The sequence below is a fragment of the Bactrocera tryoni genome, chromosome 1, assembly GCF_016617805.1.
Source record: "Bactrocera tryoni isolate S06 chromosome 1, CSIRO_BtryS06_freeze2, whole genome shotgun sequence".
Classification (NCBI taxonomy): Eukaryota; Metazoa; Arthropoda; class Insecta; order Diptera; family Tephritidae; genus Bactrocera; species Bactrocera tryoni.
The window spans coordinates 71,296,048-71,318,722 of NC_052499.1; the positions used below are offsets into that span (position 1 = coordinate 71,296,048).

Here is a 22,675-nt window from a genome sequence, read left to right on the forward strand (position 1 = left end):
TAAAATTAAACTTAATATTGGAATTAAAAATTTAATTAAAATGAAAATAAAAACTAAAATTAAAATAAAATAAAATTACAATTTAAATTAAAACTAAAATTAAAATTAAACAACATTAAATTAAAATTTAAATAAAATGAAAATTCAACTTAAAATTAAAATTGAAAAAAACTAAAATTAAAATTAAAATTGAAATAAAAATTAAACTTAAAATTAAAATCAAAGTAAAAATTAAAATTAAAACGAAAATTAAAATTAAAATAAAAACTAATTAAAATTAAAAATAAAACTAAAATTAAATTAAAATTAAAATTAAACTTAATATTAGAATTAAAATTTAACTAAAATGAAAATTGAAATTTAAAATCAAAATTGAAATCAAAAATCAAAATTAAAAAAACTAAAATTAAAATCAAAATTGAAATTTAAAATTAAAATTAAAATAAAAATTACAATTAAAATTAGAACTAAAATTAAAATAAAATAAAAGTTACAATTAAAATTAAAACTAAAATTAAAATTAAACTTAACATTAAAATAAAAGTTAAAATTGAAATCAAAATTAAAGTTAAAGTTAAAATTAGAATCAAAATTGAAATTAAAATTAAAATTGAAAAAAAACTAAAATTAAAATTAAAATTGAAATAAAATTTAACTTAAAATTAAAATTGAAATTAGAATTCAAAATATAATTATATTTATTTCGAAATCAAAACCTAAATTTTATTAAGAGTGCTAATGCAACATTCACCATTGTCCTAACTTTTACTGTACTTATTTCCCTCTCTCCACTATTTGCTCTTTAGTTCTATTTGCTCAGGTCCCGTATAGTTTTAGTTGCGACGTTCTGTTAATTTTCTACTTTTTGGTCCTTAAGCATTTCTTTGTTTCTCACATATAAAAAATACAAATATACTTACATATGTGTACGTGTAATTTTTTACTTTTGCTTGAGTGTATTGGCGCAATGCATTGGACAGCAAATATTTACGAAACTCGAAAAAGTGGCAAATTGTCTTAAATCGGATATCCTTCTTACACATTCGTAAGGCCTGTAGCTGAACAATGAAACTGCTGAGGAAAATGATTAAGTTGCTGTTTTTTGCTTTTGTTGTTCTTGCACTGGACAGTTTTTTGCACGCTGCTTTAGCCAACAAAACTTACTTGCGTAAGTAATCAGTCCGACACACTAATGGATGGCCGATATTGAATTACATAAAGTGCTCTGGAGAGTTTAAGAATGTTTGAAAACAAATAGAAGCAGAAAGAAAGTGTTGCATTAGTGTGGGTATGTGAAATTTACCAATCAGTATGAGTGCGCCTGAAAGAAATTGTATTTACGTTTGCTTTTTATAGCAATTCATTTAATGAAATTTAAAGAGATCTTATGGCAACCAGATCTTATGACTTTTATGAAAAGTAAAATTGGTTGGTTTCACAGATCAAGAAGACCTATATCACTTGCACAAAATCATTTACCTCTATATAGTCAGTAGTATAACCATAATAATCTACCTTGAGATAATAAATAGTCAGAATATTATTCCAAAGAGTGTCCGCTTTTAAGCCGATTGAGTCAACATATCTTTTCTAAGCTCATCCTCCTACTAATAGTAATGTGTCTATAACAGGAAAACGCTTCTGGGGTCCAATAAGAATGCTTGCTAAATATAGAGTAAAAAGATTAAAATAGTGGGACTAAGTTTTTGCCTACAACTATTTTAATAATTTCTCTTTTTTTTGTAAGAAATTTCTCAAAAAAATAATCAGCTAACACAACTCATTACACATTTCTGACCAAAATTTGGCACTTACTGTTACCGTTATTAATCCACCACCGACAGTTGCCAAAATTAAGGAATCTTAATTAATTCGCGGCCAAAGTGCCAGCACAAAAATATTTTCGGCGGCAATGGAGAACAGGCCACGATTACCAACGCTTTGGCAACTCAGCTGAGTGGATTGTGGATAAGGAGAACACAATTAAACGCTACGAGTGGTGAGTGGTGGGCGGTGTGTCGGTGGAAGGTGAGGCAAATCAAGTTGTCTAAATTGTGTAAAGCATGACAAAGTGGCGCGCAACCACAAGCCGCTAACGAAAGGATTTAAGGAATGCACGCTTTCGGTTCGTGTGAGTGTGTGTATATGAGCTAAGAACTGTATGTCAGCTAAGTAAGTGTATGTGTGTGAGTGGTGTACGTAATAGTGTAGTTGAAGAGCAGCAGCTATTTAAGGCGGTTAAGTGTTAGACCAACGGGCACCACGAAGCTATTTATAAGGCTGCTTAGGTACACGAGTGGCGCGCTTCAAATTGGAGAATTGATCAGGAATTCTCGAAACTCGCGAATATGCCGCCATTAATGTATAATAATGCCTTCGAGTTGGTGGCGAGTCGGTGCTGAAGTATTGGTGAACATAGCAAGGATTGGTGTCAAGAGACGTTGAGTGGCGGAGCTGATTATTTGAGTGACTGCTGAGTAGCATTAGCAGTGAGTGGTCAATTACAAATCAAGAATAGGAGCACATAAGAAATATATTTGGAATAAAAAACATTTTAAATTTGTTGAACATAAAAATTGATTTTAGATGCGCACTCCAACTTTTCATTTATCACTGGCATGTGCAACACTTTTTGCTGCATTCTTTTGTGTAAAGCCGCACAAGAAAAAGCAGTCAAAAATACTTGCAAATAAATTTAGAATTTTGAAGCTGAAACAAAAGTAAGTTGGGATGAATAAGCGAGCAAAGTGAAGTCAGAACTTTCTGCAAGCATAACGAAAAATCCATCAGATTAGGATATCAACACAAACGAAAGGCGAGTTGGCTGCCGTTGGGAGGCCACCAACGTCTACATTTGGGTATAACCACCGCAGCAGCGCAATATTTGCGATCACTCATACGCAGTGGGTGGTGTGCGTTTTGTCGAAAAGCCAGCGAATGAATGCGAATGACATGCTGACAGCTGGCGGTAAGCGCGGGAGGCCCGACAGCGCCTCTCATTGTGTGCCGTTACATTACTTAGCATGTGCATGCCACGCATGGTCGCACATAGAGCGTTTTCATAAGCGCGCACAATGACCGGCGGGTGGTCGTGGCGCCGCAGGCAAAGGTTACAAGTAGCAAGCAATGACTAGAAATTCGAAAGAAAGACGCTGAACGTTTCGAATTTTCAAAAATGCTAAAGCAGGAGTGAGAATAAAAAAATAAAAATTCACTAAAACTTTTTAATACTCCATCCGCAATAGTTTTTGTGTGTGATTGTGATTGTTTTTCGTTCTCCCGCTTTCATTGCACTCTGCTGCAGCTCTGCGCTGCGCTCTCTGTCGACGCGCTGCAAAAACTAACCTCAAAATTTTCTAACACAAACGAGTTGAAACTAAGCGCAGATCGAAAACGAAGTGAAAAGTAAAGTTTTCAGCAAGCAAAATGAGAAATAAAAGAGTGCAATCAAAAAAAAAAGGGAGAACAAAATAATGTCGAAGTTTAAGAAATAAAATTACGAACTTAAGTAAAACTAAACGAACTGCTTTTGTCGAAACTAAGTGCACAGTGAAATATGAAATAAAAGTTGTTTGCGAAAGCGTAAGAAGTAAGTTAGCAAAGCAAGGCACAGTAACAGAAACAGAAGAAATGGAAACAGCAGCAAAGAGGCATGATGCATGCAACTCGACAAAAGAATTGCAAGCGGAATTAAATAGAGCGGACGATAGCTTATGTAGAATTACAAAGCCCCAAAGATGAGGGACGTTGTTTGCAAGTGCTGCGGAAGAAGCAAGTTCGTGGTGAGATGGTTGGCTGTGGGTGAGAAGTAAGTCCGTGGTTGGACGAAGTTTGTTCTTCGAACTTACGTGGTTAGTGGTATAACATTTCAAAGTGCTTGGTGTCATTTACGAAAAAATAATTGTAGAAAATGACTAAGGTGTATTGATATTAGTTAATATGGTGCCTCACGATGCGGTCTGGTTGCATCTTCAAGAGTTTGAGATTTCTTAATAAAGAGCTTTAATTTAAAGTGGATGGAGATTGCATTACTGCAATTCGACATTTTTTATTTAAATAAAATCTAGTTGGACTGTATAGCAAAAAAATTGGTAACAATATTCTGTGCAGATATGTAACGTCACAATTGTTATGTAATTTTATCTTATGTTACATTATGCTATGCTACATTTGTTATAAGGTATATTATGTTAGGTTGTGTACTGTTCTGTTAAGTTAAGTTAGGTTAGGTTAAGTTCAGTTAGGTTAATTTAAGTTAAGTTAAGTTAAGTTAAGTTAAGTTAAGTTAAGTTAAGTTAAGTTAAGTTAAGTTAAGTTAAGTTAAGTTAAGTTAAGTTAAGTCAGGTTAAGTTTAGTTAAGTTTAGTTAAGTTAAGTTAAGTTAAGTTAAGTTAAGTTAAGTTAAGTTAAGATAAGTTAAGCTAAGTTAAGTTAAGTTAAGATAAATTAAGAGAAGTCAAGTCAAGTTAAGTTAAGTTAAGTTAAGTTAATTTAATTTAAGTTAAGCTAAGGTAAGATAAGGTATGGTAAGGTAAGTTAAGTTATGATATGTTGAGTTGTATTCTGCCATGTTATGATAAGTTACCTTCTAATATTTTTCTATGTTAAGTCATTTTAAGTTTTGAATTAATTGTCACATTTTTTTAAATAATTGGCTCATTTTTTTAATTTCCGAACTCACATTTATATATACATACATATTATATATTATATATTATATTTACATATGTTTTTATAAAATTTCCGTCAATTTTCAACCATCTTTCGTTAAATGCCCTCAACTTCCCGCCCTTCCCATTTTTCTCACTAATTCGCTTGTACATGGAATGTGCATTTGCCACACGCTGCAATAAATCACAAAAGTGGAAAGTTGAATTGCAGATTTTCACACACACAAGCACACAGACATGCAATTTGGGGCTTGAACTTCCAAACGGATTCAAGCTGTCCAACGGACTGTGCAAAATGGGCCAGTTACGTCACAGTAGACCCTTTGAAAATATATATTTGTATATATACATATGTGTGTGTGCGTACGCTGAGCGCTTTGACCGCTGCTGACCGCAAACCGAGATTGAGCGGCATTTAGACGGCTTGGCATTGCTGTCGTTCAAGCGAAAGCACAAAAAGCTATTTTTAAGTAACTAATACAAACGAACGCACAAACATACATACATATACTAACCCACATACACACATGTACTCGTATACTATATGTGTGTTAGAGTGGCGCTTACATATGAGTTTGGCTTGCGCCTGCAGTCGTTTCAGTTGTCAGCGCTGCCACAAAGACAATGCGCCGCCGACATTTATGAAAATAAGAACTTGTTCCACTCTTATTCTGGTTCTACTTCGAGTTCTCGTTCAACGTCCATCGCAGCGCATTTAGATAAAACCGGACAGAAATTTATTGCGAACAAAATTTGTTTGCGCGCTGACCAGTCGGGTGGATACTACATAGTACACCAATGTGTATGTGTGTGTGACAGCAGAATTGTTATTTTATTTTCGTTTTTTTTTTTGTTTTTTGAAAATTCTGCTGCTTGCAGATAAAGAAGTTTTTCGTGAATGACTGCGGTTCAGGCGAAGATAATGTGGCTGTTTGCCCCCTTGCGGACAGCAGTTATCACTGCATCGATGACGTGGCCCAAACTTTTGTGTTATAATAAATTTGTTTGGGGCCAAGAGTTCATTGGTAGGAATTTCGAATTTCGTTGGTGAAGGAAAAGCGTAATTTCGTGTGTGATTCAAGAGGATTGGTTGGAAACTAAATGATTCATGAGCTATACGGTATTTTTCGGCGAAGTGTTGTGATTTTTGTAGTAAACTAATGCCTTACGTTGAACAAATTAAACTTGAAAAAAGTAAAAAATCAAATTTTTCATTTCTTCTATAGATTATCATATATTTGAATATTTTAAGGCAAGAAAATTTAGCTACAAAATGGGAATAAAACTGAAGGAGGTTTTAGTTGCAAATTTTTTTTAACATTCATTTTGGTTGGCGGCTTTTCGATCCCGGGGCAGCCAAGTTGCTTGCTGAATTTTTCTTGCTGGAAAATAGTACTACAGATAACCATATTTCGGGCCCCGGTAAAGTCGATCACCCTCAACCAATTGGAGGATGTTTAATCAGGCTGAATTTTCTAACCGTTGTGCCAAAGATACCTTCTTTGCCCAGAGCACACTGAAGTTATGGAGGGAATACTTCTTCAATCTGCTGAAAGAAGTTCGAATAGCATTTATCCACGTGGGATAAGCCTCCTCAACAACCCATATAACGGTGTACACAGCTCGAAAGGCGACTCGCTGCAGATCTGAATAGAGAATGCGCAATCTTCTACAAAAGTGTATTACTTCTAGCATACGCCGATGATATCGATATCATTGGCCTTAACAATCGCGCCATTAGTTCTGTTTCCTCCAGGTTGGACAAAGAAGCAACACAAATGGGTCTGGAATGGGCAATTGAAAAGTAAAGTCAAAAATTCTACAAGTCACTCATCATCCCGTCCTGCTATATGGTGCAGGGGCGTGGACGATGACAATATCTGAACAGTCGGCGTTACGAGTTTTCGAGAGAAAGGTTCTGCGAAAGATTTATGGTCCTTTGCACATTGACAACAGCGAATACCGCAGTGGATGAAATTGCGAATTAAGAGACAGTGGCTGCGCTGGCTAGGTCATGTCGTCCGAATGGACGAAAACACTCCAGCTCTGAAAGTATTTGAAGCAGTACCCGCCGAGTGAATTAGAAGAAGAACCTGGCTACACTTCAAATCTCCAATTGGCGTCAACCAGCGAAATGAAAGAACGACTGTCACGCTGTTATGAACACGGCTATGACCGCGTAAGCCGGGTCTACGCCAGCAAAGAAGAAGAATTCATTTTGAAAAACTCTTTTTATTTTTAATCAGCCACTTTGAAAAGCTACATATATGCTATAGTGATCCGATCTGAACAATTTTATAACAGTATCGATTTAAGTATTGTTCACTTTAGAATATTTTATTGCGTTGACAGTAAAAGTGTTCTATGCGTTTTCTAATCTTTATCTATTTAAATGATTACCCCCAGGTAAACGCAGCTTACGTAAGTTGACACAACTTTATGTGCCTCATAAAAATAATAACGCCTGAACTGTAGCTCCAGGGTATTATTTTCACGCAGCGCGTCTAGTCCAAATAATGGGGTCAAAAGAAGCAATGAGTGGTAAGGTGGAAAATCAAATGCGAGCTGTGAGCAATACTGCATAATAAAACCGAAATGGGGTCACTGTGATCCTAAAGCACCCCTTACTTCGGTAACACTTTGTCATATGTGAGTTAGGACAGGCCACAGTATTAAAATAAATCAAAAGCAGTGCTAATTTTTCTATGAATGTTTCTAGACTTAAATCTTATTGCCTTCTCCTACAAATAAAATAGGTATTCGTAGTCACAGACCTTAATAATTAATTAACTATCGAAAAAGAGATATTACCCTGGATGTTAGACATATACAAATGCGGCATTAATTTGATCTAACATAAGAGCTGGAGAGCTTTGGATATGACTCATCGATATTTAAGAGCGAAATATTCATTTCCTTTTAGAAATTTTCAAATACCGTTTGACGCTCGCAAAATGTTCCACCCTTATAATATTATTATATATGACATATGTATGTGAGTTGCACTTCCCGCCTGTGTTTGCGAGAATATTTTCCATTACTTTATGGCATTCGTTGTGGCATGAAATGATCTCACATGTGGCATGTAGCAAGCAACATTCATAAAAATAATATCAGCCACAACAACAACAGCAATATAAGAAGTGGGACCAGCAGCAGCAATCAACTTGTAGTCACATGAGAAAACAATAAAAATATCAAATGCAATGAGAACAAATATTTTTGATATTTTAAGTGCACGTGGCATGCAGCATACGGCATGTTGCACGTAACTGGTTGCACATTACAGGTGGCGCTCATAGTGCTACAATTTGATAGCATTTACACGGCACACTCCGAGGTGTCTCGCTGAATGCGCCGTAATCGAAATGCAAAGCCGCAGCTGCTGTGGCAAGTTGCACAGAGAGCCACAAAAAACGAAAAACTTAGACAGAAGAGTGTGTAGTTAACATAATGATGATAAAGAGGTGGTTAAAAACATTTGACATCTACAAAGTCAAAATTGTTTACACTTCTGGCGCTTGCAGCTTCGCCACAAATAGCATGTGAAAATAAGGAACTTGCCACACGAGCCGCCAACATGTGTTTTCATGCGCCGCTGATGCGATGTGTGGCATTCGGATCAAGTGGAAACGGAGATAGAAACGGAAGCTGACATCGTAATGCTTTGCTCGGATGAAAAATCGAAAACGGAGAACTCCCTTGGAGCCTCTCGGCATTTAAGGCTCGCGTTCGCATAGTGCTTCGAATATGGTATATACATATGTATGTATGTAGGTATCTTTATGAATGTCTATAAGTCTGCTTGGCACGCAACTATCATCTGTGGCATACTGTTGGGCAGTGAAGCGTTGCCGGTTTGCTTCGGCGTGCGCTGTCTCTAGTGACCTTTTATGTGTGGCATCAAATAAACCGCGGGGACTTGTTAGGCGTTTAATAAAATATTAATGCACCACCAGCAACACAGTAATCCTTGATCCCACTGTTTGCGTTTCTCTCCTTCGCTCAGCAAAGGCCAATGGCCGACCGAGTTGTTAATGCTTGTGAATATCTACTAGTTTTATCGCGCTAACTGCTATCGCGAATTAGAAGCCCCTGTAGAGAGAAGCTAATCGGTTTAAAACCAATTTTTTCAATTTTTTTTTTGAACTAGTTTTCAAGATAACCCTGCTTGCTTTCGACTCTATGAATTGAGATCATATGTTTTGCTTCGAAGATTTATACTTCGCTTACAATAAGTATTTTCTACAGTCCTCAATTGGATCTCTTTAACTCTAGCTGGTGCAGCAAAATTATTATAGAACTACACCTCTCGTTCTTATTTGGAATATATGCTGAGAAAGTCAGTATAAATCATAGTTTAAGTTGCTCAGATATTATCTACGTACACGCACACAATTTGCCTCTTAAAAACATATCTATTTGTTCCTCTATCTGTAAGATTTTCCTCTGTTATAAAATAATCAAGGAAAGAGAGATTGAGAGAAAGAGAGATAAAAATTTAGTAGAGAACAACATTAATAATTATTTTTAAATAAAAAAAATAATAATATTCATCATAGAGACTCCAACATTATAACTAGCAAACCACACTCAAAAATTAAACCTCAGAGCTCATGAATTTCTACCTTGCCTCGGATTTTACACAAAATACATATTAACATCCACGATTCTACATTCGAGTATAAAAATCTCAGTTTGAGCAAAGTAAAACTTTGTAGACGTTTTTCGTTGTCACAATTGTAGATTTGATGTTCGCCATATTCACCAGATTGGCCACACTTGTCACCACACATAGCCATGTCGTACAAGTCCCTTGTGAATATGCCACTAAATGTTGTCCTATTCCAACACTGACGTTTCTATTAGCTATCCGCTGCTTTTGCTTTTGCATTCACAAGTAAGCGCCTTTTGGCTTGCTTTTGCACTTTGTGTGACCGAAAAGCGATTGACAATCCAAATTGTGGCAAAAAGTGTTAAACAGATATACATTTTAATGGGCAAATAAAATTTTATAATACAGGGTGGGAGCTGCGTTACAAGCGAATTGACACATGCGTTTGTATGCGTATAATATTTGCATGCACTGTTTGCGTTTGTGCTGGTGTGTGTGTGTTTGGTGTGAACAATATTTGCTCATTTCATAATAAGTGTCAAACTCAATTGAAATAATCCATAATTTATTCATGGCGCTTTTATTTGACATTTGAATTATTCATTATAACCGTTAACTCTATTTGCTTTGACTGTGTGAGCGCACATGTGTAATAAAAATTATTGAGACATTTAATTGGGTAATCAATTTCTTGAGCGGAGCGAATATTAAAATCATTTTGTGAGCATTTATTTCTTGTTTTGATGAAATGAATTTTTAATAAAAATTTTATTACATTTTTAGACATTTTGGGCAATTTTATTTTCAGCAGCAAAATAAATTCGTTAAATTTTTTTAATCTTTATACGTAGATTTTTAGATTTTGATAAACAAAACAGCCATAGCGAAGTTTCAAATATAAAAAAAGTATTTCTTTATATGCCATCTTCAAGGAGATTTAAGAGAATGATTTAGGATCTGAAATTAAATTATTATTTATTTGAAACTTGACACATACTGAATAAAAGAAAGTTGAAAATTCGTGACAGAAACTATTTGTATTATGAAAGAAGGGGGTTTTAAACATTTTGATTAAAAAATATAAAAAATTTATAAAATAAGTCGGTAGGTTAAAAGCCACGCATAGACCAGTTAAGGTTCATTAAGATACCAGCTGGAGTTCTATTAAAACTCTATGAGGAGTAATTTCCTTTAGCACTTGATGCAAATTTAAACAGAATCTGTGGCCTCTAGTGTCTCATACGGTGGGATATCCATATGCTTAAAGCATTGTCTTGCCAGTACGAAGCTAGTGCAGAAGAGATTATGTGAGTATTGCATATATATTGCTACAGTCCGCTCTATCGAATACCATTAGTAACTTTATTTATTTCCGATATACCGTTTTACCCGAGACTTTTGCGGTTTTTGCACCCAGCTAGACCGTTTCATGGCATCCCGTTATTCCTTCATATGCTTCTCACTTTTTCGGGTAACATCCGTACACAACTCTTGGCATTTTTGTCCACTATCTTATTGCCCTCGAGGCCTTTGTAACCTACCACCCAGAAGAAGTGAAGTTTCACTTCGAAACGAGGTTTAAGCCTTGATTGCTACTTGATTGTCCACGTAGATGCATTAGAGATCCGCGGCTTTTCCAATATCAAAGACGTCTACTTAAAATTTGCTCCATCTGCACGTCCAGCACGCAGTGAAGAAAATATAGCAGCCGTAGTGGAGAGTGTTTGTGAAGACCGTGGGGAGTCGATTCGGCGCCGTCCACAGCAACTCTGATTGACGTATGGAACGACTTGGCGCTTTTTACGTCGAAATCTTAAATACCAAACACAGCTTTTGCAAGAACTGAAGCCGCTCGACCTTCCCAAGCAACATCGCTTTTCTCTATGGGCTCTTAAAAGGTTTCAAGAAAATCGAACGTTCTTGAGCCATATTTCGATGAGGCCGGTTTCTGGCTCAGTGGCTATGTAAACAAGCAAAAATGCCGCATTTCGGACGAATAGAAACCTGACGAGACTTAAGAGCTGCCATTTCATCCAGAAATAACAACGGTTTTATGTGGTTTGTCAGCCGATGGGATCATCGGTCCATATTTCTTCAAAAATTGATAGACTCTTTTCTGTGGGAATATGTAAAATTTAAAGTCTATGCGAACACTCCCGCTAAGATTCAGGTTTTGGAGCAAAATATCACACGTGTCATTCGCCAGTTACCAGTCGAAATGCTCGAACAGGTCATCGAAAATTGTACTCAACGAATGGACTATATGAGACGTAGCCGCGACCAACATTTAAAAGAGAAAATTAAAAAAAAAATAAATGCCAAAGAATGTACTTTTGAATAATAATACACAGTTCGCAGTTAAATTTGAAAATTCTGTACTTTTTATTTAAAAAAAAGTAGGAACCTCGAAATGGATCACCGTATTTTTTAGTAATAGTACCTCGACTATAAACGCGTAAGCAGTGAATAGTAATAATATATATTAATAGTAAAGAAGAAGAATAGTCATATATTAGTAGATATCAGTTTCTATCAGGAATGCCGAAGTTCCGTCCCAAATTAGTATCAGAGCTTTGCAATGTCCTATAGGACTAAAGCCCCCATTGTGGCTTTTTCATTTGAAATCAATATTTTTGGCTCCAAATCTAATGCTGCCTTCATTGGGTCCGATAAAATGCCAAACAAGAAAATACTTAGTCAACTAGACGCCATTAACTCTTTATAACAGAGAAAATTAAAACCATATACATGTATATAAATTTATTTTGTCTGCAAATTATATGTGTTTTGTAATTTTTGCGTTAAAAAAAATCAATTATAATTGCTTTCTGATTAACCAAATAACTCCAATTGCAGTAGATTGAATAAAAAATAATAACATGTATGTTAATTGTTTTAAGTAAAAGTTCAAAGGCAGATGAGAGAATTGTCAACAATTTATTTGTTAATTGTAATTTTGTATTACATAAATAACTTTATGTATATATACATATATGCACACATTGCCTTGAACCAATATACTATTTAGGAACTAGAATTTTCGAAATAAGTCTAAAACTAGTTCAAAAAGGATCTGAATAAACTTTCAAGACATGTGTTAATTTAACTTCGGATACGTCATATATTGAGGTTTTATTCAAAAATTTCTGTTCTTAAATACAATTTAACTAGTCACTTTCCGGTATATCTTGCACTAGTTTGAAGCTTTCATAACAAAAGTTGTCTACTAACAGCTTATAATATATAAACACATACAAAATAACGGTTTCGTGAGGGAAATCGAACAGTCAGCTGACTAGGTAGCTTATTCTTAACACTAGTTAAAAAGTAAACCATTTCAGACCAGTAAATTTCACTGCCCGGTATAAACCCATACAACAGTAACATGTACTTAAGTGTGTCAAAGCATTGCTTCACACACACACGCACACATACACACATGCATGCATGTACAGCTTAAGCAGTGTGCGCGAATGCCTAATTAATTAAAAATAAGCAATTGTTTATGAACATTTTGACAGTAATTATTATTTGTAGTTATTTGGTTTAATTTTGCTGCCAACTCACCAACAGTAAAAAAAAAAACCAATCACAAGCCAACGTAAAAATAAATGTTTATGCAGATGTATGTATGTGTATTCATAACTTTTTGCATAATTCATTTATAACTTTTTAATATTTTCCGCTTTTTATGGCGTCATTGGAAAATATATAGCGTTTTTCAGTATCGACGCCGAGGCGACTAATTGATTTGCATAAGTACACAGTAATGAAATTTCAAATGTATTGCACTTCTCAACCAAATAAGGAAAAAAAATGCGAAATTAAAAACTAAATGCGTCTAATGAAAATTTAATTTTAAGCAATAAAAGGAGAAAAATTACTACAGTATTAAAAATGTGTCACATTATTGAAAATATTAAAAATTGTATAAATGAAGTATATAGATAATAATTATTAAATTTTGCGTTGAAAAAATAAAACTTTTCATTTGACAATTATTTGAATTAACACCTTAATTGCACTAATCAAAGCCTATTTGAAACGAAATAAACAAATTCTCACAAAAAGCAAATTTCCAGTTTTAAAGAAAAACCTCTTTAAAATACTGCTAGCTATTATTTGACATAAGTTTTAGTTAACTAATTGATAATTTTACAATAAGTTTATTAAATAGTATATATATTCCAAGAATGCGAATGTATTTTTAAATAACTTTAATGGAATCTTATGATTAATACAAAGAGCTCAAACCATTTCTCAAACCTACTACTACTACATATTTTTACTAAAAAAAATAATTAAAAACCAAAAAAGTATTGCGTGAAACAAAACTTGGTTCAAATTGCCTCGTGAAAAAAAAATCGATTTTCGTCATATTTCGTTAATTTCATCTTTAAAATAACATACTAAAATTCCAACTATTATCTCAAGTAATTTTTGAGTTTTATAAACAATTCAATTAAATGAGTTATTTCCCAAACCTGGATTTTTCAAATCAGCCTGAGTGATTAGTCCTAGACAAATGATCCGATTAACAGAAAATTTGGTTTCTAATGCCGCCATTTTGGAAATTTTTGAATTTATTTCTACTGGCAGTGGTCGCCTGTAACTCGAAAAATATTTAAATTTTTGCTTAAAACATTTTCCTCACTGTTCATGAAATATGTATAAATTTTCCCTTAAAATTATGAAATAATTCATACAGTATCCAATTAATTAATTTAATTCCCAAAAATCGCCTTTTTTAACCCATTATATTTAGTGTTCCCTTATATTTTGTACTTTTACTGTTGGTTCGAGCGATTATCTTATCAGAACCCTTTGAATTGGTTTTGTTCCTGAACATGTAAGTGCTTTCTGAATTGATCTGGACTTAAACTGAAAGCCTTTGCCAAAACCTTTAAAATAATGTAGCCCCGGCTCAGCTACGTAACTCAAGAGTTTATTTAGTAAATATTAGTTGAATGGTATGTGAAAATATGGACGTTTAATGGGTTTTATGACTTCAAAAAATTGTTTTTGGTTTCTTAATTAAGTCCTTTTTCTATTCTTATTTGATTCCTTAGCATCTCTAGAATATTGTCCTAAATACTTAAGATGATCCGAGAAATAGTTTTCAAAGTCGGTTGTCAACATTTCTCGCAAACTACTCAACACAACTTAACGAAATTTTACTCAGGTCTTCGAGATATAACTTAAAGGTCTCGAAACAAAGATTTTTTAAATTATTAAGTATTACTTTCTCCAAAAACTGCAAATCTTTGTAAAAATGAAGACCAAAAATACAATTTTAACTTTTTTAGTTCTCCTTCGTCCAATACCTATTAAAATAATTTGAAAATTTCATAAAATATTTATAAATATTATCTTTGGAATAATGAAAAATTGTTAGTAAAATTATTATTGTTAGTAAAATTATTATATTATTATTATGAAAATATAAAAATATTGGAAAGGGACCGTTTTTAGCGCGAGGAAACCCATAAATCATGCCAGGCGGTCTCTTAAATTTGCTGCACAGCTTGATCACGCTGGGCTCGCTTACTCTACGCAACTCACGCTTGATAGATGAAATCATATGTTCTAAGAAGAACAAAAGAGTGAACAGCGTCAAAGCTAAGGTGTACATCAAATACGACTTTTGCTGAGTATTTTACTCTCGACTCACAAATATTTTAATAGTTGAAAGCCTAGCTTCCCTACCAATCTATTGTATGTATGTATATGGTATATCAAACATGAGCAGTAAGTAGTGTTTTGCTTCTCTTAAAGTGTAGAATTTTGCGATATTGTGTACTATTTTTACCTTTGCGCCAAAATGTAGGCCACAAACGGGTCGGCATTCATTTATTAATTCTAAAATTCTCATTATATGTAAACACAAATTCATATTGACTGAAATAACACACACATAAACATCTCGTTGTATACCAAAAGCATTTTATTTTGAGGCACAAATATTTATTGCATTTATTTACGTGTTTGAACTTACATCCAAATGTCGAAAGTGGCAAATCGTTTAAAGGGCAACATTTAATATCGAGTCTGCAATTAATTACGCTATTTAAGCGAATTAACCCCAAAACGCAACCACATTTGCTTAACGCAAGTAAATATTAATTAAAGAAAGATACAAAAACAACTACGAGAAGAAGTTTGCAAAATAAATACAATAAATATGCTTGCTTTTGGCAGATTTGAGCCACCAAAAACAAAAGCAAGTTTATATAATAGTTGGCGCCGTAGGGATGAGTATGGATAACGGGTTAAAAATAAACTACAAGGATGTGTGGAAGAAATATACATACAAATCTATGTAGTTGTATGCGTTAGTATGTTTGCCAACATTAGGCCGCAGGTTATGTAAATAAATCCGAGCAGATAACAAAACAACAAAACATATTAGTGACGCTTTGGTGCACACACGTACACATGCAACAACGGCAAGTACGCCTCTTCCACGCAACAGCCACTCACTTCACGCAACACACAATATAGTGCTTAACGCCACCATTAAATTTGTGTATGTACATATGTGTGTATGTGGTAGGCGAGCAGAGTGGCTGAAAGTTAACTGACTATTTCAGTCTAGCTACGCAACTGTTCAGCTGCTGCCATTGAGCCAAGTATCGCATTACTTAGCCAACTCTTGTTTCGTGTCTAATTTATGCCGCCTTCACTGTCTACTTGCCACGCCGGGCCACGCCACGTTCGGCGCTTGCTTGAGTGCTCATGCATCATACTCAATACCGGCGCGTATGAGAGAGTGTGTGAGTTTGTGGAAAAAAGTCAGCTGGGCGTGTGCCTGACAGGTTGTTGCCGGGGCGTGTGGCTGGGTGGGCGGAAATCTCTGACGTCTGGCAAGCCACGCATGTGACGTGTTAATCCGCCATTATGCGCGTTTCTGTGGTTGGCAATGCCAAAAGCCAACTGCGTGCCGCTGTCTACTAGCTTTCTTTCAAGTTCATTACACACCCCTCCCACCTCATTGGTAGCTGCCAGACAATGAATGCTGCTCTCTCAACACTTTTAAGTGGCTCAGTGAGGAAAAGTTTATATAATTTCTTTTTTTTTTGTTGTTTCGCTGCGCGGAAATAATTTTACAGTTTCATTCAAGTAATTAAATCAAGTGGAAAATCAAATGGAAAAGTTTCGTAAACTAACGGCAAAGATTTGATAACCGAATACAATTTTACTACGAAACGACCTTTCACCGGCGTCTCAACGGCAGTAGTAATAACTAACTGTACTTCTGATATTGTGCCGCTAGTTTCTGCGTTTACGAAGTGTATGTATGCAGGTAAAGTTGTAATATTGAGACTCAATGTAGAATTCTGCTTAAGGAATGGGTTAGCGTGCTCGGCGTCTCGCAAATTAAAACTTGAAGTTTCTTGTATTTGAAATCACAAAACTCCTCTTCTGTTTGCATTATGCGCGCATGACTGGTTGTGTTTTCTCAATAGTGGATTAGAAGTCTTGAACTTGAAGTAGAACTTTTTATAAACTCATTACAAACTTTGGTTTATCCGCAAAATTGATGGAGGGTACTTTTCATAGTTTCCATTACACCTTTATAGATACGTTCGGCTCTCACAAATCAGTAACGTCTAGGTAAAAAAGAGACGTGTGTAAGCTTTCAGATCGGACTCTGTGTATCATGCTGATCAGTTATGTATAGTATAAATCTTATAAGGCCTCAGACTCAGGTTGTTACAAACATCGTAACACATTCTTTAATGGTGTAAATATTCTTGCATTATAATAAGTAAGGTTAGGCTTAGGTTAGGATAGGTTCGGCTGAGTTCAGACGTAGTTAGCTTCATTTTATGAAACCTCAAACCAATTTTTATACGAAAAAGAGAGAAGAAGCAGGTTTTTTTTTTATATATTTGAGTGCTAGGGGTACGCATTTTTCCACCAATTCTTGGAATAATACTAACTGTAACTTATGTTCTAACTTATTTATGCAAATAAACATGATTTTGAAATTAAGAGAACGGAAAGAAACCAATACATTTGTTATCTTGAAAAATGCGATGAGGCTTGTTCAAGCTTCGCGCGTCTAACTGGGATAGCTGGGATAAATGACACGAAGGAAAGTGAAGTAAATATTTCTCATGAAGCAGAATGCTAAAGTGTTGTGCGAAATAAGGAACGTTCAAACTGTGAGTTCAGCACAAGAGGACCGAGTATGAGACGAAAAGTGGAAGTATTGCTTTAAACCGTGTATCCTTCTTCCTTCTTGACTAATAAAATCGAATTATGTCAGAAAAATGTACTTATCTTTAAAAATTACACCAATTTTGAAACCTACTTGTTATTAAGAGGTTAAAATGACAATTCTGGTAACTAACTCACGAGGTTTGTAGAAAAATTATCACGAATTTTGAATTTTCACGGGTTACTTGTATTTGATTTTAGATTGTTTTGTTGGTACTCATATGCCTTACTTATGCTGTCAAGGTGCGTCGCATTGACATTGCTCAGATGATGCTGGACTCAGTACGTGATGACCCCGAACTGGTGGAGAATCATGGGTTCATAGTTATGCCGTGGAAACCAAAACTCTAGTATCACAATGAAAGGTCAAATGTGAAGTTTTTGCTTTTTTCTTCCCACTTTTGTATGTTTGATGAAAACTTTTTAAAATAGATTCGAAATATCAAAAGTAATGCAAATGAACCATAACCCTACGCCGGTCTAAGATATTATACTGAGTTTGCTTTTTCCTAAACAGAGTAAAAGATTTGGCATCATTTTGCCGTTCTCTGTAAAGTACTTGGAACTGTTTCTTCAGTTTTCAAATACTCAGTCATTAGATTTGTTTACATTGAATTGAGCTGTTCTCGTCGAACATTCAACCGATTCTTCGCAGTTCTCAGAAGAAATTGGATAAATCCTAGAATTTCAGAGATTGCAAATGCCTTCTGGCGTCGACTGTTACGGAAGGAAGACGCTGATTATTCAGCTAATCAAACTATAAACTCATCGGAGTTATTAACTTATTATCTAATTTTTGTGACCACATGTTCATTGTCTCATAGGGGCAAATGTATTATGGGGAGGAATACTTATTTTAAGATTATATTATAATTTTTAGGGATCATTTCTTCGTTGTTTTGCGAAATTATTTGGCTGTATGCTTGCCTTGTAGTCCGTTTTCGGATTTTTGGTGTGGCATTCGACCGGCTTATATTCTTTACCGGCAACTATCAGTTTTAATTAATATTAAAGAGAATTTCAATATTCTGTTGCCTCTATTTTCTTTGATCCAAATATTTATTAGGATGACAAAAGGACGAAAAAGTATCGATCGCGACGACATGTTGTGCAGTTAGAATTTTCCAATAATTTCCAAATGTAAAGGTCAATATTAAGAATGACAATCGAAAATTCAAAAACAAGACTTTTATTATTTGAATGAATAAGACTAGAAAGTTTTAGACTGTTTATTCCCTAAAAACATTTTTAATTTACACGCATTATAAGGCCTTATAAACATAAGCTATACTTAAAATCAATTCAACATTGAACACTTTAAATACTTTAAAGATGTTAAGCCTAGCAAAGGGGCTTACAAAAAATGGTTAAAGCTCACATTGAATTTGACTGTTTTTCCCTCATATTAGTTTTCTTTTTCTCTGCTCTCTACTCTCTGCGATCGCATCTTCCCTACAAAAAGTGATAGTAAATTGGGGAATTGAAAAATTGGCCTGCATGAAAATCAAGGATGTAACATTCACTTCAAAATACTATCTGCAAATGCAAGCAGCTGATTTCCACTTCTTTTTCACATTTTCACAGTAAATCGCTCTCCAATTAATTGAGCAATAAAAGCATTAAGACGAGCTACTCTCTGACAAATGCAATAAATTACGGATTGAGAGTTCCGAGAAATTGGAAAATATTGAACTTCCAATTAATAAGCGCCGCAATCACATTAAAATGAATGAAACGGATGATTAACTGCCGGCAGGAGAGCAACGGAGCAGCCGACACAGCACGGTATAAGCAGGCGTTCACACTGATATATATGTTTGTATGTGTGTGAGCACTTTGCTCAGAAGACAATCGAATTATGCGCTGGGAATGGGGAGACTCTCCAACCGCCCGCCAACCTGTGACACATGCGGTAATTTCGTGTTTTATAAGTGTGTTTGTATGTAAGTGTGTGTGTGTGGCTCTGCGCTTGCCTCAGCGGTGTGGCGGCAGCGACCGTTTCTTTTATTATGTGCATTTTATGAGAGGCTTTTCTCTTTATGGCTTTATATACGTGGTACACAATGTCTGCGAAAGTGTACATGAAATTAATGCAAGGACAACAACAACAACGCAATTTAACACATAAATTTACCGTTGTATTTTGCTGCATTAAACTTGCAATAAAGTTAATGAGATACGTCGAAAGCTGGAAAAGCGAGTGCAAAAGAAAACTCAGCATTTAATATTAAAACGAAGTGGCTGTGTATTTGCTGGTTGCTGTTATTGTTGTTGTTTTGACACTCATAGACAAGATTATTTAATAAAAAATCATAATTTTCCCCTGTTTGCTTTTGTTGGTAGTTTTTTTTCGTTTATATTTGCAATAAATAGGCAAGTTTTTGTTGTTTTTGTATTTAAATCTGTTATTGGCTGATGCTAAGAGGAACAGCGCACAGGGAAGTGAGAAACTGTGCCAAGTGTTTTTAATATGCAGAATGCTAATTTACAAAAGCAACGACCGCAAGCAAAAGCAAAAATTGTAAAAGTTATACAAACAACAACAACAACAAGTATAATTAAAGGCTTGTTGAAGCTGCAAAGAGCGCAGAGTTTGCCTTTAGTGATTGAATCAGTGTGATGCAGATTTGTTGTATTTTTTTTTATGTAAACTGGAAGAGTGTTCTTCAGAAAAATGTATTTAAATTCAGGATAAATTTTAAATTCAAGAAGGAGGATTTAATGCTATAGAATCTTATATATATACAAATCTCAATGATTGATGGAACTAATAAATAACAGATTTTCAACATAAATTCAAAACAAAACAAATCGTCAACTTCGGTTGCCGAGAAGCTAAAGTACCCTTCAAAAATACAAAAATTCCTTACGAAAACTTAGTTCTGATCTTTCAGCTTGTATTGCATGCTATAGTGATCAATTCTGTACATCGATTTGAAAACGTATTCTATTCGAAATACCATCTTGTGATTTTGGGAAAGCTGGGCCAGCCTGTGCTAGAAAAAAAACTTATATTTTTGGTTTTTGCAACCCAAAAGCTAACGAATATTTTACACTAAAACGATCAAGTTACCGAAAAAAATAGTGCTATAATTGTTCCTTATGCCCCGACTCCGGTATAAACTCCGTGTCGAAATTATATCAATTGAGCATATCTGTATAATGCCGGTGGTTAATTCAGCAGCTAAATATTCATAAAACAGGGATAATCAAGAAATTCTTCTATGGCGCAGCATGACAACAACATCAATAAATACAGCAACCATATCTCTCGGAGGGTTAAAAAATACTTCTGCCCAAAACTGTGCTTCTTCTGAACTAACAACAAAGTAAAGTTCGCTCCAGCTAAAGCAAAGTGACCCAGCAGTGAATGAGTGACTCATTAGTACGATTTTAGAGGTGGAAACTTTTGTTGCTCACTGTCTGTAACTTCTATTTTGGCGTAGTCTATTCTGTTCGCTAGCGAATTTCGGGACCGGTAACACGAGTAGTGCAATTTTTGCATTCCTTTCTTCCATCCTTTCGTATTTTCTAGTCGCCACTTGCCCTACAAACTACGAGTTGTGAGAAAAAAGGTGTCGTGTGTGAACCAACGCTTAGGTTTAAGTGAGCTACCGTACGCCACAGTGAAATTAAGTGTGCTTGCTGTTCTCAAAAATGTTGTGTAAGTGAAGTTATTGCGAACCAAAGTAAGTACATGGAGAGTGAGAGACCCCGGTTTTAAATGTGAACTCGCTACTTAGTTGAGATATATATGACCACGCTTGAGGAACTGAGTTGATTAGCCATATCTCTCTTAACGTCTGTCTATTTATACGTGAGCTAGTCCCTCCCTAAGCACAGCAAATGGGTTTGATAGTGAACGAGAGCAAGACGAAATATCTTTTGCCATCAAAAAAAGGGTCGTCGCACTCGTGATTAAGCTCCCACGTCACTGTTGACAGTCATACCTTCGAAGTTGTGGATAATTTCGTCTATCTAGGAACCAGCATTAGCACCAACAACAATATTAGCTTCGAAGTGCAACGCAGAATAACTCTTGCCAACTGGTGCGTGCTACTTCGGACTGAGCAGGCAATTGAGAAGTAAAGTCCTCTCTCAACGAACAAAAACCATACTCTATAAGTCACTCATTATTCCCGTCCTGCTATGCGGTGCAGAGGCATGGACGATGACAATATCTGATGAGTTTTCATTACGAGTTTTCAAGAGAAAGGTTCTTCGGAAGACTTATGGTCCTTTGGACATTAGCGACGGCAAATTCGGGTGTTCGATATTGACACAGTTCAGCGAATTAAGATAAAACGACCACGCTGACTAGGTCTTGTCGTCCGAATGGATGGAAACACTCCAGCTCTGAGATTATTCGACGCAGTACCCGCCGAGGAAGCAGAGGAAGAGCAAGACCTTTACACTGTTGGAAATACCAGGTGAAGGAGGACCTGGCTACACTTGCAATCTACAATTCGCGCCAACCAGCGAAAAGGAAGAACGACGGGCGCCCAGTCGTAAACTCGGCTATAACCGCGTTAGCGGTGCCTACGCCAGTAAGGAAGAATAAGTGCCGCAGTTTTTGGTGCTAAAATCCTTACGTAGAAAACTTTTGGGTTTTATTAAGATATCCTCACGGATTTTGGCACGAAATATATAATCTCCGAATATCTTATTGAGGTTCGACCACTGTAGTATACAGCTGTTGTACAAACTTCATCAAAATTAAGTTGTATACGAAATCCATCGAATACTCTTATGTGTAGGGTATTATATGTTCGGTGCCACTGAAATTAACGTTTGTCTTGTTTTCATTCGATATTTCATTTAACTGCGTCAAAATTCGATTGCGGCTTATTAAAATATCACGGTGGACAGCGACACCGTAACATTTAATCTTAATTTTCATTAAAAAAGTATGTAAATATAAGTCAATGTTGTGTATTTTAATATATTTCTTATGCGTTTATATTTTTCAAGAAAAATTTAAAAAAATGTCGAACCATTTTCAAATTGGTCGTACACAGAGTAAACATGGCCAGCATGTAGCCCAAGAATTAAATTCCGAATTTCCGCGTTTAATTAGCGCGGTGAATACAAATACAAGACATTGCCCGTGTTGCCTGCTGACCGTAGTTTTATTACATTTCGGCGCAAAAATGCAGAGCAAATATGGC

At 35.2% G+C, this 22,675-nt stretch overlaps 1 protein-coding gene across 3 annotated transcripts in view; it reads right to left on the minus strand.

Annotated features, from left to right (window-relative positions):
- The window catches only part of LOC120766646, a 361,298-nt gene that overhangs the window by 81,488 nt on the left and 257,135 nt on the right, over nt 1-22,675 (minus strand). The window lies entirely within an intron of this gene.